We start from the raw sequence: 16727 nt of genomic DNA, 5'->3' as shown, positions 1-16727 counted from the left end.
GGACTTTGTCCTTGGGCTTCCTAGAACCCAAAGAGGTGTAGACTCTATCTTTGTGGTGGTGGATAGGTTTAGCAAGATGGCACACTTTATACCATGCCACAAGGTGGATGATGCTTCCCACATCTCAAAACTCTTTTTCAAGGAAGTTGTGAGACTCCATGGTTTGCCTAGGACCATTGTGTCAGATAGAGATGCTAAGTTCCTTAGCCACTTCTGGAAAACCTTATGGGCTAAGCTAGGAACTAAACTTCTTTTCTCTATCACTTGTCATCCACAAACTGATGGGCAAACAGAGGTAGTGAATAGGTCTTTATCCACCCTTTTAAGGGCTCTTCTGAAAGGCAATCATAAGTCTTGGGATGAGTATCTTCCTCATGTAGAATTTGCCTACAACAAGGGGGTTCATAGAACCACCAAGCAGCCCCCTTTTGAGGTTGTCTATGGGTTCAATCCCCTAACACCATTAGACCTCATTCCCCTCCCACTGGACACTTCTTTTATACATAAAGAAGGGGAATCTAGGTCAGAATTTGTAAAGAAGTTGCATGAGAGGGTTAAGAACCAAATAGAGAACCAAACAAAGGTGTATTCAACTAAAGGCAATAGAGGAAGAAAAGAGCTAGTTCTTAATGAGGGTGACTGGGTTTGGCTCCATCTTAGGAAGGATACATTCCCTACTAAAAGGAAATCCAAGCTTAGCCCTAGAGGGGATGGACCTTTTCAGGATTTGGAGAGGATCAATAACAATGCCTATAGGTTGGACCTCCCAGAAGAGTATGGAGTTAGCACCACTTTTAACATTTCTGATTTAACTCCTTTTGCAGGTGGAGCTGATATTGAGGAGGAGGAACTAACAGATTTGAGGTCAAATCCTCTTCAAGGGGAAGGGGATGATGCAATCCTCCCTAGGAAGGGACCAATCACTAGAACCATGAGCAAGAGGCTCCAAGAAGATTGATTGGGCTAGAGCTGCTGAAGAAGGCCCTAGGGTTCTCATGAACCTTAGGGTAGATTTCTGAGCCCATGGGCCAAGGTTGGGTCCAATTATCTTTGTACATATTAGACTAGGATGTCATTATATTTGGTCCTTGTATTTAGGGCTCCATATTGTAGGTAGGGTACCCTAGAAATATAGGATTTTTCAGCCCTCGTATTTTTGGGCACCTAGACTAGTTTTTGTATTAGGGGTAGTTTTGTAATTTCACATTCACTAAGTGGATATTTGATGTGTGTGGTTGGAAATAAATTTAATTGAATTGGTAGAAGCCCAATCCAATTAAATTTTAGAGGGGGAGTGAGCATTTGCTTACTACACCCCATTGCCACATCATATAGTCACACTTTGTGCATGTCCTTCATGCTTTTCATGCCTCATGACACCTAAGCACACTTAATGGAGAATCTTGGAATTGATCTTGGATTAGTGGGCTGAACCATAACTAAAATTCACTAATCATAATTAGTGAAATTTTGGCTCCAAAGTTTGGCTCTACAAATTCAATTTCAAATTCAAGTGAAATTTGAAATTCCCTCCAATTTTGTGTGACACTTAGGCTATAAATAGAGGTCATGTGTGTGCATTTTTTTGGAACTTTGATCATTTGAATATTAACTTCAGATTTCAGAGCTCTTTTTTAGCACAAAATTTCGTTCTCTTCTCTCCCTCTCCCTTCATTCATCTCCTTCTTCCTCCAAGCTCTTATCCATGGCCTCCTATGGTGGTGAGCTTCTTCTAGACTCATCTTCTCCTTGAAGTGGCGTCTCCTCTCTCTCTTCCTTCTCCATTCCGCTGCCATTTATCTTCCAAGAAGCAAAGGAATCCATTGATGAAGAAGATCCTAGGCCTACAAGCTCCAATGGAGCTTGCATCAAAGGGCACCAATTAAGAGGGTTCCAATGTGGCCCCACAAGCCGACACAGGCTTTGATAAACACTGTTTCCAGAGCGTGGAACATCAGTAGAGTTTCGAGGCCATCAAGGGATGGTCATTCCTCAGACAGAGACAGAGTCAACTGTGGGATGATGAATTTCCGCACTTCCTTGGAGGAGGTGGAGCCATACAGCCAGGATCGCCAAACTTGTGATTTATCCTTTATTACTACTTTCAGTTATTTTCTTATTTTGTTATTTCCCTTGTGATCTGACATTATCTACTTCCAATTATTATGTCCATTGTGATTGAACTGAACATGTTGTTATTTGTCACATTGTGAGTAATTTACCGCTTTTGGCATATGGTCGTACTTACTTTACGATGATTTGTCCGAAACGGAAAAATGTGTGCAAGTATGGTGTACTTTCGTTCGCACGCCTTTTTTCAATAAAATGTAATCTTGGGTATCAACTGTGCCCAGGTTATGAGCTGTTTTTAATCTTTTGAAAAAAAAAGGCCGAAACAAAAAACAACAAAAACAAATAAGGACAAAAAATATATTTTTTTGACTAAAAAGCCTAGACTCTTTCGAAAGGAAATAAACTCCAGCTCTTTCTTTGAAAAGGATTCACCGATCAAAACACAAAATGGTTTTGTTGAAAAAATGTGTATACACCTGAAGGGTGAATGCTGTGAAAATTTTCCTGAACACCCAAAATGGACTCGGATGAATGCATGAATTGATAAAAGAGCATGTTTTGGAAACATTGGGTTGACTTAAATAGGGAAAATGAATCCTGAGCCCTAGTGTCACATGACCATAAAAACTTGATGCTTGAGTGTCCACATATGTGCATGCATGACCAATTTTGCATAAAATTTCTGAATCATCATTATTGCATATGTGTCATGGAAATAATGTGGGACATCCCCTTTATCCCTGAACCACTGGCCAAACCAACACCTTGGCATACATCATGTCCGGCCGTTCTACATGCCTTGAGCCAAAATCCCAACTCACCATAAACCTTGACCCAGGATGAGAATTTCTATCCTTGCCTTCAGAAGAAGGAACGGTGGGGTCTCCTAAGAAAGAAGGGTCACTCATTGTTGAGCTGCTAACACGTTTCAAAAATAAAAAAGAGAGAAGAAAGTTCTCGATCAAAGATCGGAAGAAAACAAAAGGAAAAATAAAGTTCCCGATCAAAGATCGGAAGAAAACAAAAGAAATGTACAGAAGGGTCTTCGGATCAGACAAATATCCAAACAATACGGAATATTCACAACCAAATAAGGAAAGAAAGGAAACCACGACTTGAAGTGGTCCTTTCCCTTTGATTGCCAACTCAAATCCTGTGTGCTGACGACTTTCTCGTCCCACGCTAAACAAAAACAGAAAAAGGGAAAGGCCAAAACACTCAGATCCAAATTTCCCACCAAAACACACCATTCCCAAAAAAGTCCTATTGATCCATGATCATGCATGTAATCTTTGATTTGATAGGAAATGATTTGCAAAATCAAGTCATGACATATCTATGGTTCGGAATTAGGATAAAACACTTACCTGTGTGAGATTGATACACTTCAAGTGATTTTCTTCTATTTTGTTGGACCCAGTGTTTCCTCTAAATGGTTGTTTAGAAATGAAATGCTAACATCCAAAATCTCATTTATGGTTATGAGAAAATGTCATCAGCGTTCTCTCCTCCCCCAATAGACACATTGTTTTTCACCAAAAATTATATGTTGCTCTGATCAGTTAGAGGTTTTGTTTCTTTACTAAAGCATGTTCGCATTTTAGTGAAAGAACACTGAGACTATTTTAGTCTCACAAATTCAAGAACTACGTAGGTCTGAGTTCCTCATCACGAATTGAGGATACGTAGGAGCAAAAGCCTCGCTTTTGTCGACCACCCCACCTTTTGCTATCATGACCTGTGGGTCCGGTGGCAAGCGGAGACGCCCTATAGGGTAACCCGTACACACTCGTTTGCTATTCGTCAGACTCAAGAGTCCGGTAGCACGCAGAGACCAATGTGGTCATCTGCACCTTTCCTGGAGATGTCAGCGTCTTCCGGTCGAGACTGCGAAAAAGTCTCGTTTGCTATCCGTTAGAATCAAGGGTCCGGTAGCATGCAGTGACTAACGTCGTCATCTGCACCTTTCCCGGATATGTCAGCGTCTTTCGGCCAAGACTGCGAAAATGTCTCGTTTGCTATCCGTCAGACTTAAGGGTCCGATAGCATGCAGTAACTAATATCGTCATTTGCACCTTTCCCGAAGATGTCAGCGTCTTCTGGCCGAGACCGTGAAAAAGTGTCATTTCTACCGTCAGACTTAAGGGTCCAGTAGCATGCGGAGATACCTTCAGGTTATCCGCACCTTTCGTCAACTAGAGGCAAGCGAGCCCGTTGACACGCAGAGACCAATGTGGTCATCTGCACCCTTCCCAAAGATGTCAGCGTCTTCTGGCCGAGACTGTGAAAAAGTCTCATTTCGGTCGTCAAACTCAAGGGTCCGGTAGCATGCAGTGACTAACATCGTCATCTGCACCTTTCCCGGATATGTCAGCGTCTTTCGGCCAAGACTGCGATCGTTTGCTATCCGTCAGACTTAAGGGTCCGATAGCATGCAGTAACTAATATCGTCATTTGCACCTTTCCCGAAGATGTCAGCGTCTTCTGGCCGAGACCGTGAAAAAGTGTCATTTCTACCGTCAGACTTAAGGGTCCAGTAGCATGCGGAGATACCTTAGGGTTATCCGCACCTTTCGTCAGCTAGAAGCAAGCGAGCCCGTTGACATCCAGAGACCAATGTGGTCATCTACACCCTTCCCGAAGTTGTCGAAGTCTTCCGGCCAAGACCGCAAAAAAGTCTCAATTTCGCTATCATGATCCAAGGGTCAGGTAGCACGCGAACACACCTTATGGTTATCCGCACCTTTCATCAGCCAGAGACAAGCGAGCCCGATGACACGCAGAGACCAATGTGGTCATCTGCACCCTTCCCGGAGATGTCAGCGTCTTCCGGCGAGACTACAAAAAAGTCTCATTTCTGCCATCAGACTCAAGTGTCTGGTAGCATGCAGAGACACCCTATACGGTAATCTGCACGCATTTCGAAGACAAAAATGTCTTCAGCCATTGCATGCCTTCAAAAGGCGACAATGACCCTCATTTACATTTCGAAGACAAAAATGTCTTCAGTCATTGCATGCCTTCAAAGGCGACAATGTCTCCATTTGTATTTCGAAGACAACAATGTCTTCACCTCAAAAACTTATATATCCTTTTCCCCTGTGCTTTGTAGGACTCGACGTCCTTTGTTTGTACGCTTTTTTTTTAAAAAAAAGGGAGAGTTAAAATGAAAATGAAAATGAATTAAACGAGAAAAGAAGGAATTTCAATATCTTCATGCCTTCACGGGTTTTACTGCTTGGATTTGCGCTAGTAGCCAGTCGGGTAAAAATTCAGCTCGAACGAAATTAGTGTCTTATCTTTACTTCCATTTTATCTCTAATAAAAGATAAGTAAAGAGGGACAACTGTCATAACCTAATTTGATCCGGGGACCATTGTTTGTCGGCATGCGACCTTCGTTTGACCACCTCCAAATGTTTAACACCCATCGTTGTGGAGTCCATAAAGTTTCGAGATGTGTCGGGAAGAAACTGATCAAAAACACGAAAACAGGAAAGTAATTAGCAAAGTGGGGTGTGTGTAAATAAACTATCATACCCTAATTTTGTCCGAGGACCATTGTTGATCGCTTCGGAAGGCTTAACACTCATCACGGCGGAATCTGTAAAGTTTCGTAAGATTTCAGAAAGAAAACAGCCAAAAACATAAAAATGGGGGGTGAACTTATCAAGATAGGGGTGTAAATAGAAATTCGAATCTAGGCCTTTCCGGAACATTTTGGAAGTTGGGTTGCTTAAGGAGGAAGCAACTGGGCGGCAAGCTCCTCCACGTTTTGTTGAAAAATGGTTTCTGGGGATTCCGGGGATTCTATGGCTTCCGTAAAATTTCTGAAAACCTTGGGTAAGCATATTTTACTTAATAATTATGAAAGGGAAGAGAAAAAAAGAGGAAAATCAAATCTGAAACACTTCCGTAAGGTTTCCTTAACTTTTCCGTAGAGTACAAAAAGGGGGGGTGAACTTAGTAATTAGGGTGCACTCAGAAATCTTCCTCAAGAAGCCTCTGGGCAGCAAGCACCTCCCTTTTTCCCTATAAATAGGGGAAAGGAGGGGTTGTTTCAAAAAGGTTCATGACCCCTAGGTCATGCATTTCGACTATTTTGGGTAAAAAAAACACGTTTTTGTGAAGAAAAATCGAGTCGAAGTCCTTCCGTAACGCTTTCGAGGCGTTTCCGTGAGCAAATCTGTGAAGATTTTCCTCCGTTCTTCACCGTTCTTCATCCTTTCTTCGTTCTTCAACCGGTAAGTGTTCGAATCCGAGACTTTCAATTCATTTCTTGTTTTGTTTGCTTTCATCTTCATCTCGTTCACTTTTGATTTTCTTTTCTTCCATCTTTAACGTGTTTTAACCGTTTATTTAAGTTATTATCTCGCCTAATAAATGATAAAATGAATTTCTACCAATCATTTGTGTTGTAATGCCGTTTAATCATTATTAAAGCAAAATCTAACTGATCGTTCACGCTGTAACCTCGGTTAAATAAAAAAAAAATAATAATAAAATAATCAAAATATCTTGAAAAATAATAATATAATAATCAAAATATCTTTGAATAAAATAATCAAAAAAATCAATCAAACGTTTTTCTTTGGAAGTTTCCTTGAATGAATTGACTAACAACCAAAGTGAAACTAAGGCTAAAGTCAACTCACAAATCAAGCTTTGTCCGCAAAAGTCACTTAAAACCGTTTTAAGGTCCAACGCCTTAAACAGTCCTCTTTACTTTTATCGATTAACATGGACCGTTCAAAAGCATAAAATCAACCCATAACTTTACCGCTTTTGCAAGAACTACGTAGGTCTGATTTCCTCATCGCAATTGAGGATATGTAGGAGCAAAAGCCCCGTTTTTGTCAACCACCCCAAGAGATTGTTAATGGTCCAACGCCTTAACGTTTCTCTCCTTTCAAAACCAATTTCACAATCAAGAGATCACTAATGGTCCAATGCCTTAATGTTTCTCTCCTTTCAAAAGAATCAAAAGATCATTTAATGGTCCAACCCCTTAAATGATTTTTTCGGTTAAAATCTATCTCGCAGAAAAAGATCAAAACAACTTAACCAACGTTTAGTTCTAAAAGAACTACGTAGGTCTGATTTCCTCATCGCAATTGAGGATACGTAGGAGCGAGGGAAACACCCTTGTCGACCACAAAAAGATAAAAAAAGTTATAAAAAGACCCATAAAAGTTGTTAGACCACACCTTCCCCGTGCATAAAAACAACTCCCGAACCTTTCACACTTAAAGTTGTTAGACCACACCTTTTCGATTTTTTTGGCGTTTTTCTTAAATAAACGTTAGTGGCGACTCCGTGCGCCTTCCTCCCTTGGAAGACGAACCCATGAGCCCTCGCATCGCCCTCCCATCGAAGGGTAGGTTGCGACAGACTCTTGTTCCCAAACCTAAAACCAAGAGCATCATTGGAACAAAATGGATATTCAGAAATAAACTGGATGAACAAGGAAATGTGGTAAGAAACAAATCTAGGTTTGTAGCTCAAGGCTATAACCAACAAGATGGAATTTATTTCACTAAAACCTTTGCTCCTGTTGCTAGAGTTGCATCTATAAGAATCATGTTTGTCTTTGTTGCTCCTAAAAGCATAAAGCTTTTTCAAATGGATGTTAAAAGTTTTTTTTAAATGGATTTATTGAAGAGTAAGTGTATGCCAGACAACCTCCTGGCTTTGGATATCATACACTTCTAGACCATGTTTTCAAACTTCAAAAAACTTTGCATGGTATGAAACAGGCACCTCGTGCTTGGTATGCCAGACTGAGCTCTTTCCTCTTATAAAATGGTTTATTGAGAGGCAAAGTAGATACAACTCTCTTTAGAAGAGAAGTTGGTAAGGATTTCATTATAGTTTAGATATATGTTGATGATATTATCTTTGAAGCTACTAATGAATCTCTATGCAAGGGCTTCTTTGATCTTATGAAGAGTGAGTTTGAAATGAACATGCTGGGAGAAGTTAAGTTCTTTATGGGGCTTCAGATCAAGCAAGAAATCAAAGGAATCTACACATTCACCAGTAGAAATACACTAAGGAACTTTTGGGGAAGTTTAAAATAGAAGATGCTAAGCCTATGAAAACTCATATGCATGCTTCCACTCCTCTGAGCAAAGACGAATAAGGTAAACCAATGGATCAAACAATCTACAAAGGTATGATCGAATCTCTTCTGTATCTAACCTTAAGTAGACCTGATATTATGCATAATGTATGTCTGTGTGGTAGATTTTAGTTTGATCCTTCTGAATCACATATAAAAGTTGTAAAAAAAGATATGATGATATCTAGTAGGTACCACTAACCAATGTTTGTTTTATAAAAAGAATCAAGATTTCGGGTTAGTAGGATACTAGGATGCAAACTATGCAAGAGACAAAGTAGAAAGAAAAAGCACGAGTGGAGGATGTCAATACATTGGACCTGGCCTGATATCTTGGGAAATCAAGAAACATTGCTTCATTGCTTTATCTACAGCTGAAGCTGAATATGTGTCTGCTACAAGCTGTTGTTCACAACTATTATAGGTAAAGTTTCAGCTGGAAGATTACTCTAGTTTTGAAAACAATATACCACTATATTGTGACAACACTAGTGTAATCAACCTACCTAAAAATCCCATACAACATTCAAAGGCTAATCATATTGAGATAAAATATCATTGCATTCATGATTATGTGCAAAATGGTGTTTTTTATATAAAGTTAAAGACACAAATCATCAATGGGTTGATATCTTCACTAAGTCTTTGTGTGAATAACACTTTGTTTATAAAAGGAAACATTTAAATATGACTAGTTTATCATATTAATGAAATATTTCTTTTTAGATGATCGCATCGTCTTAATTTCTTATCATTAATCTGTTGGACTAATGTTTATTGAAGTATATAGACAAAAGAGGAAACATGTTCACAAAGACAAACGTTTCAATATTTAATAGGATTTGAGCCGTTACATCAATCTCTCTTTCCTCTCCTTTCTGAAAAAATATAAAAGGAAAACACGGGAACTTGTAGAAGTTCTTGGAACTTTTTGAGCTCTCATAAGTATTTGTGTTTGCGCAAATCATCATTTGAGAACTTATAAAACTTTAAAACTTTCTCTGGTTTCCTTCTCTTCAAAAATCTGTGAACAATGACACCTCCAAGGAAGAACAAGTCCCCGACATTCCCATCATCAACAACATTGTAGATCCCATTCAAGTTTTCATTGAAGACGGGTTTATCCTTAGGAAGTGCATAAACTTTCAAAATCTGAAGGAAGAAGGCTTTGATATGAAGGGACTCCTTGACAGGGTTGGCTGGACACGCTTTTTGGAGAAGTTCAGTACTTGACATTATGGTCATATGCCCTCTTTTCGGGGAACAACAAGACAAGATGGAGTCAACATCAAGGGGATTGTTGCTGAGGCTCAGGTGGTGATCTCTCCTATCACCATTGTTGTTGCGTCTAGATGTGCTCTGAATGGTCTAACAATGAGCAAAGGCTAGGAGAAGGAGATAACCCAAAAAACCGTGGACAAGCTGCTTTATGGAAAGCCTCACCCAAACGAAGGTGACAAGAAGGCTCACAACCAACACCTAAGCCTGCTTCACCCCCTCCCAGCAAGCACAAAGTTGTTGCCATTACCAAGGCCAAGCAATGCTCTCTTATAGATGCTAAGAGAAGAGCAAGAGCAAAGAAGGCCATGAAAAAAAAGGTACAAGAAGAAGCTGCAAAGAAGGCTTTCACCCTTAAAGGACATGATTCAAAAGATATTTCTGAAGAAGTCATTATTGAATCTTTGGAGACCTCGACAAGGGAAGAGGAGCTAAGACAGGCAGTTGCTAGTGATCAAGTACCTGATGAAGTGAGGCTTGAAGCTGTCAAACCTGCATATGAAAAAGAGCTACAGAAGGCAAAGTTTGATACCAGAGTGTAATTAGCCTTGGAAACAAGTGCTAAAATATTTTTTGTAGTGTCTACTGAAAGAGACTCATAGCTCCAACCAATTATTGTACAAGAAGAAATAGCTGAAGAAGAAAGAGAGGCTCTAGATGCTACAATACTTTAGTCTGTCATTAAAGTGTCATTGCAAGGGTCTGATGTTGCTACTAATTCAAACTTTATTAAAACAGACCCTGGAGTTGCACCTTTGCACTCTCATCCAGTCGCAATTGATGATGAACTTGTTGCTAATGCTCTGCTTTCTCAACCTATGCCAGAAGTAGACATCTCAAGACTGGAAAGCATCTATGGAGCTACTGAGTCTGTGTCCTTTGATACAATAAAGGTAAGATTGGAAATCAGGAAGAATGAAGATTATTGTTGTACCTCAACTCTTAACTGATATTTTCAACAAATTGCATCAACGTCTGAGCAGACTAAACAAAGACTCAACTGATTGGTTGTTGCCCTCAAGATCTCAACCTCAGACTAAACCTAAGCTAGTGCCTGTTTCAAACGGAAACGTTAGACTTTACCATGGCTTCAGGGGATACAAATTGTCTGAAGGGAAAACAAGCAACCAATCATGGAGAGAGAAGATGGATATAGGCACCCAATGCTTAAACCCAGAGATGCAAAAGATTGAGCTTCAAAAGTTAAATCTAGTTAAACTATGGAAAGGTGTGCAAGGGATTGATCATTTCTCTTATTCATCTATTGAGACCCATAGAGAAGAAAAGGTCCATGCTCTATCCAATTACATTGGAAGAGCAAGTCATATAAGGGAATTTACCTCTCCTCCAAACCTCCTCAACAACATCATCTTCGAACACACACCATTTGAGAGGAAGGTCTACCCTCCAAGTGCTATAGTCTGGAGAAGAAGGGAGGTTGCCTTTGATGAAATGCCTTTCTCCACTCCTCTAGACTTACAACAATTTCTCGATCTAAGCGTCTAACTTGAAGATCCTAAGCTAAGTCCAACCTTCTTAGAGTAGAAGTTCTCAGACTATGGCCCGTAGTTGTGTTTGTGCCTCAACTAGTATAAGGAAAGAAGTAGGGCAAGGCAAGCTTCCTTCAGATGACTACAATGACTAAATGTGCATCTACCTTTCATGTTAGGCTCTCAATTTCTATGTCTTGCATCCTCTAGAACTAAGTTCGAATTAGTAGTGGACAAGCTAGTTTTGATTCCTAAGGCAAACTTCTACAAGGACAAGGAGAATATGATTGAAGATGATGAAGATGCACCCCCAACATGCTATGTTAAAGCAAGACCAAACAGGCTCTTCAAACATTAAGTAGTTGCTCTGCATTAAAAATGGAAACTTACAAGCAAGGATTGGCAAGCTCTACAAAGGTATTATAGACTTGGAGCCCATTTCTCTGGTCTGGAACTTGAGAAGAAGCCACCACCAAATGGATTTCATCATAAGACAGGTTGCTGCTATCAAACAATCAATCAATCACAATCCTTTTGTGGTTGATTCACCATCCAATCACATCTGTTAATGGAAGAGAGACTTTGTTGCTATGTCTGAGTGCAATTTCTCTTTTACTGTTGAGCTTCCATACTCCACTTTCATTCATCACATATAACCTATCATTGAATAAGTTAATTTTGATGATGAGGTCCTTGCTGCTGCTGATATGGCCACAGAAGTCTACAACAACCCTCCTTTATCTCGAGAGTATGTTAGATTTCTTAACACAATTCTGCTCAAAACATAAGAGGGGCTTGCTGAAGCTCTTCATGATTGGGCTCATTGATCGAGGCCGTACCCGAATCAAATAAACATGAAAATGCAGTAACTAGGAAGTGATCCTAGGTCGTTTCCCAACGAGCAGTGACAAGCCAAATGTTCATAATATACTTGCAGTAACAGTAACGATGGGGGGGGGGTTGGTTGTTTGGTAATTAAAGAGCAGAACAAATAAAATGGAATACGAAACTACTAATATTAAAAACGGGTTGTTTCCTCTGATTCAGAAGCCACTCTCTTATCCTGGGTTATGGAGAATTCGTCCCTAACAGTCAACCACTTAATCCAACCCTATTTCAATTTACTAAGCGAAAATCAACTTAGGGTTTTCAATACGTGATTAGGCACCACATACACCAGTTAGCCCTTCGTCCATTAAGCATGAACGCAAGTTAGGCTCAGAGGCAATTAATCGAACACGAAGCGTGCACTGATTAATATTCACGAAATTGGGATAACTGGTGAAGGGAAAACTGTCAGGAAACCACATTACAAACGAAACCTCAAAGAGAGTTGGGCTTCGTCCTCAAAAGGAAACAACACCAGAAAATCTAGCCTTCCATGGATTCAAACAGAAAACGCAAATGAAGAATCAAGCAGAAACGTAAATGAACAAGAACGTAAATGAACAGAAACGTAAATGAACAGAAACGTAAATGAAAGTAGAAGAAGAAGCAAGAGTGAACTCGTAATTAGAAGTAGAAAACGGAAATTTGCATTAAGAACGAAAGTTGTAACAAGGGAACAGAAAAATGTGAAAACCTAAAACCAAAGCTCTGAATAATGAAAATATCATAGCAGAATAGAATGCCCTGCACGAATCCCAAGGCAGCTATTTAAAAAGAGTCACTCAAAGTCACTGGGCCCTATTACAATACTCTGGCCCAAAACGAAATAAACACTGAACAACATAAAATAAAATTGCGAAATTTCCTAATTAGAAATTAACTAAGGTAAGCGCTGCTTTATTTGCCCTCTTCAAGTCCACAACCAAAATCCGGATTAAGCCCAATGTTTCATTAATTCCTGAAATTAGATTAAAAACATCAAATTAGCTAAATGAGCCCAAATAATAAAACTGCCTAATTAATTGACAATTAAGACCAATCAATAATTAAAATGGTGCAAAAAGGGTTTAGAAAATAGAAGAAAATGATGGCACATCAAAACCCCCCATACTTAGCCTTTTGCACTCCTGGGCAAAATGAAACAAAGAACAAAATCCAAGGATATCAAAGGGAGACAAACAAAAACATTCACATATTTCTCAATGAACATCAAGGAATGAAAGGAATGGGTAACATCTAACATAAGGAGATCCAAAAAGTCAAGACATTCATGAAAATCATCCAAGCAACCCAATCATGGCAAAATAGTTAATCAGCTCAAGAATGAAAAGTGATAAAGCCTCACAAGATATACACTCTATCTCTCAAGTGTCTAGGCTACTATTTACCCTCAAAGCACCCATGAAAGCAAACACCACATAAACTTGGCAAGATTCTAAAATTGACAATCAACCCATAAACACAAGCACATGAGGATCAAAAGGTCTTTTAAGGTTGTAATGGGGCCAAGGACAAGGTATGGAGAAATATGGAATAAGTGGCTAAATCCCAAAGGAATAGAGGAGCAAAGGGGAATAAGTGCATATTAAGAATAAGAAAATAAAAAGAAGTAAAGATAAAAATTAAACATGAAGAGTAGAACCAAGAGTTTCATCATTCTTGTGGCATTTAAGATCTTATTCACTCAACTTTATTGCTTTTCTTTTTCTTTTTTCGAATTTTTTTTTTCGATTTTTTTTTTTTTTTACTCTTTAGCCTTTGAGAAACAACATTTCATTCAGCATGTCCAACATTTAACCAATATACAATGTACATCAAGTATGGCCCAAAATACATCATGAAGCATAGCCAACAAAACAAGTTGTCCAATGAAACAAAAACCCCCCACACTTATTCCCAAAACAATTCCAAAGCTCCAAAATTCCTTAAGGATATGGTAATATCATGGTTTTTCACTTAAGGCTTGTAGTGAGCTTCAAAACAAGGAAAGGGAAACAAGGCTCAAAAGGGCTATCAAAGGAATTAATTCAAGGTAAGTCCATTTGGCTAGAAGCTTATAAGAACAAAATTGCCTTAATCATTTCCAAATATGCATGTGAATTAGGACGCATCAACAAGAATCAAGCCAAGGCTATTGTGCAAGCAATCAATGAGGCAAAACACACCAAATGATTATAATGATGGATGGCTCAAATTCTCACAAAGGTAAAATCATCACTTTCAAATTGAGCTTTCAAAACTATCATGACATGTAGAGAAGAATCAAGGATTTCAAGTCACAAAATGTCAAGAACTTTTATTTTCAAAACAATTACCCATTTCTTGAACATATCCTATAATTCAAAGAAAAACATGCAAAGTCGTACGTGCACACGAAATTGACCCAAAATATTAAACTGAAAATCCGACGAAACTAACAACATTAACAAATTAACACAACTAACAAATTAGCAAAACCAACAAAACTAGCAAAACCAAAGAACACTCCCCCCCCCCCCCCATACTTAAACAACACATTGTCCTCAATGTAGCACAATTAACAGATTAAAAACAATTAAATCATCAAAGAGAATCGGACAAGTGTAATAAAAGCAAAGAAGGAGATAGGAAAAGAAAAACTCCCTAAGTCATGGTGGAGGAAGAGTAGGGTGGAGTAAGGAAGTCTCTTCCACCACTACGTCCACTAAAGAAGGGTTCGTGAGGAATGGCTTAAGTCGATGTCCGTTGACCTTGAAGCTCTTGTTTGTGGAGTCGCTTTTGATCTCAACTGTACCATAAGGAAAAACATTAGTAACAACAAAAGGACCAATCCACTTAGACCTCAACTTACCACTCATGAGTCCAAGCCTAGAATTATACAATAACACTTTTTTCCCAACCACGAAGTCTTTTTTAACTATCATGCTATCATGGAACTTCTTGGTCTTTTCTTTGTAGAACTTGGCATTCTCGTAGGCTTCTAGGCGGATTTCATCTAACTCACTCAGTTGCAACTTCCTTTCCTCGCCAGCTTGATCCATAGAGAGGTTGCAAGTCTTCACTGCCCAGTATGCTTTGTGCTCAATTTCCACTGGAAGATGACATGCCTTTCCAAAGACAACCCGATAAGGAGACATTCCTATGGGTGCTTTGTAGGCAGTCCGATGTGCCCAGAGAGCATCATCAAGCCTGGTACTCCAATCTTTCCTGCTTGGCTGCACAATCTTCTCTAGAATTCTCTTGATTTCCCTGTTAGAAATTTCTGCCTGTCCATTAGTCTGGGGGTGGTATGGTGTGGATACCCTGTGTACCACCCCGTACTTTTTAAGCAGGGCATGCATTGTCCTGTTGCAAAAATGGGTTCCTTGATCACTAACAATTGCTTTAGGTACTCCAAACCTGCAAAACAGATTAGACCTGACAAAGTCTGTGACAACTTTAGCATCATTAGTTCTAGTGGGTTTGGCTTCCACCCATTTTGAAACATAATCAACTGCAAGGAGAATATAAACATAACCAAAAGAGACAGGAAAAGGACCCATGAAATCTATACCCCAGACATCAAACACCTCACAGAATAGCATAGGTTGCTGAGGCATTTGTTGTCGCCATGTAAGTGTATTTCCTGCTCTCTGACACTACTCACAAGTGCTGCAGATCTTCCACGCATCTTTAAAGATGGTGGGCCAATAAAAACCACAATCAAGCACTTTGCGAGCTGTCCTTTGAACACCCAGATGACCTCCCGGTGTGGAAGAATGACAGAACTGCAGGACTGAGTCAGTCTCATGATCTGGAATGCACCGTCTAATGACCTGATCACTGCACAATTTCCACAAGTAGGGGTCATCCCAAATAAAATGCTTAGCATCACTTTTAATCTTATCTTTTTGGGCCTTAGATGCTAAGGGAGGAAAAACAGAGGCAACTAAATAATTGACAATGTTAGCAAACCAGGGAGTAGAAAGAGAGTCAGAAATACTATACAATATATACAAATGATCATCCGGGAAATCATCCCGAATAGGTGAATCTGCATCAGAGACACGTTCGATCCGACTCAAATGATCAGCAACTAGATTTTGTGCTCCGCTCCTATCACGGATCTCCAAGTCAAATTCTTGGAGCCAGAGCATCCATTGGATCAACCTAGGCTTAGAATCAGCCTTCTTCAACAAGTACTTTAGAGCTGCATGGTCAGTATAAACAATAATGCGAGTACCAAGCAAATAAGATCGAAATTTTTCAAGAGCAAAAACTATGGCTAGAAGCTCTTTCTCAGTAGTAGTATAATTTGCTTGGGCAGCATCTAAAGTCCTAGAAGCATAATATATTACCCTGGGCAATTTATCAATTTTCTGAGCAAGGACAGCCCCCAATGCATAATTTGATGCATCACACATAAGCTCAAAAGGGGCTGTCCAATCGGGTACCTGGATGATGGGGGTGGTAGTCAACGCTCTTTTGAGGCAATCAAAAGCCTCTTTGCATCTGTCATTAAAGTCAAACTCCACCTCCTTTTGCAACAAGTTGGACAGTGGAAGGGCTACTTTGCTAAAATCCCTTATAAAGCGCCTGTAGAATCCTGCATGACCCAGAAAAGATCGCACCTCTCGCACACAAGAGGGGTAAGGCAATTGTGAAATAACAGAAATTTTTGCAGGATCTACTTCAATACCCTTATTGGAAATAATGTGGCCTAAAACTATACCTTGCTCAACCATAAAATGACATTTTTCAAAATTTAGAACAAGGTTAGTTTCAATGCATCTATTCAAAACTTTTTCCAAACTATTCAAACAACCATCAAAAGAGGATCCATATACAGTGAAATCATCCATAAACACCTCTATGCAATTTTCTAAAAAATCACTGAAAATACTAATCATGCACCGCTGG

Source organism: Glycine soja, chromosome 10, assembly GCF_004193775.1.
Source record: "Glycine soja cultivar W05 chromosome 10, ASM419377v2, whole genome shotgun sequence".
Classification (NCBI taxonomy): Eukaryota; Viridiplantae; Streptophyta; class Magnoliopsida; order Fabales; family Fabaceae; genus Glycine; species Glycine soja.
Note: the sequence above shows the minus strand (reverse complement) of the source record.